General features: G+C 38.2%; 1 protein-coding gene across 1 annotated transcript in view; it reads right to left on the bottom strand.

Annotated features, from left to right (window-relative positions):
• Positions 1-1,838, bottom strand: part of LOC110019891 (2-Cys peroxiredoxin BAS1, chloroplastic-like) — a gene marked incomplete in the record, with an annotated part of 35,879 nt that overhangs the window by 9,249 nt on the left and 24,792 nt on the right.

Raw genomic sequence — 1,838 nt, 5'->3', positions numbered from 1 at the left:
TGCTGATCTGCCAACCTTCCCACGGCCATCCTGCTATACTGCAACCCAGCTCCTGCCCTCCTGCTGTAACATCACCCTCCCTCCAGCCTTCCTACTATGCCACCAAGCTTCCCACAACCCATCTCCCAACTTCTTATTGTACCACAATACCACCCTACACCCATCCACCAAACCACCGCCTATCCCAATCCCTTTTCACCACTAGTCACGACTTGTTCTACCCAGTCAAAGCGGGATATTGGTGTTCTGTTGTGTTTTATATTTTGTTTTGAGTCTTGATTGTAACCCTGTAGGTTTTGAGTAATAAAATATGATTTCCCTATTGTGGTTTGGATTATCTATTATATCATTTGGTATCAGAGTTAGCATAATCCTAATCTTATCCTAGGGTTACTAGCATCTGCCACACCCAAACCTATCTCCACCTAAATTTTTCTTTCTCACCCTACGCTTCCCTTGCAGTCCCTTCCACCTACTCACATCCAAAACATAGCCATGCTGCCAAGAGACAATCGTCAGAACTCTAATCGAGGTGAAATGACAGGATGCCGTCTATGATAAATTCACAAAAAAGTATCTGAAAGATTTCTACGGAGAATACAGCAAACTAGAACTGAGGCTTATCACCTTCGTGAGGAGTCAATCTGGATGGGTCACCGATAGCCACAACAACATCATGTGGCTATGGTAGCACAACATTACTCATTAGCTTCGCAAATTTTCTCCCATGCTTATGGAACAATTGCTTCATACATTTTCATCAAATCTATTTGGTTGGTATTCATTGATGGACTCTTCCATTACTCTGTAGAAAACGAAATCTTTTTCCATTATTGGCCAAGCATAGCACTGCATTTGCTTGTGAAATCATGTGAGTTTAAAATTGCAGAAAAAATTCGAATTCATTTTATCCCAATCTTTGATTCTTAAATGTGATAATTATGCAACCAGATATTACTAGTAATATTAACTTTCATGCATGAAGCAAACCTGCAGAAGTGGATATTACACCATCAGAGATGTCAATTCGATCAAAAAGAATAGTTACACCATATAGTTCAAAAACAAAAAAGTTACATAACTTTACCAAGGCTATTCTCCAGCATGTGGAAGAGTGCTATCACAAAAAATAATATTGTTGCGTCATCAACAAATTTTTATATAGCATGAATCTCGATGCATTATTGAACAAAAACTATTCTAAATTCAAATATTACACCATCGGAGATGTCAATTCGATCAAAAAGAATAGTTACACCATAAAGGAAATGATCTATGATACTATTCGCCGATTCTTGGTGGGATCGTTGCCCCCGACACTCTTAAGTTGTCAGTAGTTCTAGCACGATTAAAGTGACTAATCTGCGGACTGTACCACTTTACAAAATATTTAAAAAAATAAAATAAAATAAAAATTTCTTTTGCATGTTAAAAAATTCAGCCGTTGAAGCACAATTGGAGAATTTCGATCATCAATTGAATAGTCAAATGAACTCCAAATTTGACATATTTATAGTCGAATCGAGCTTGTACAAGAGAGGAATTCAATGAGTCTAAGATCGCTCAATTTTGAGGTCATAACGACACCAAAATTCTTACCAAAACAAATATGATCAAGGAAGGTCGACATGGACCGTTCGATCAAGTGGTAAGTGAAGTTATGTGCCAAAAAAACTAAAATGCCCTCCGCAAAGCACTGTAATTAGGCTCTCTCTCTTCACTTGAGGGGGAAGAAGAAAAAAAGGAAAAACTTAAAGTCTAAAGCCTGTTCTAAAGAGAAGAACTGACGAATAATCACCAGCTATAGACCACAAACCTCTGTAGCCACAAGCCACCGC

Source organism: Phalaenopsis equestris, unplaced genomic scaffold (genome assembly GCF_001263595.1).
Source record: "Phalaenopsis equestris unplaced genomic scaffold, ASM126359v1 Scaffold000084, whole genome shotgun sequence".
Classification (NCBI taxonomy): domain Eukaryota; kingdom Viridiplantae; phylum Streptophyta; class Magnoliopsida; order Asparagales; family Orchidaceae; genus Phalaenopsis; species Phalaenopsis equestris.
This window is presented reverse-complemented; position numbering and strand designations above follow the sequence as displayed.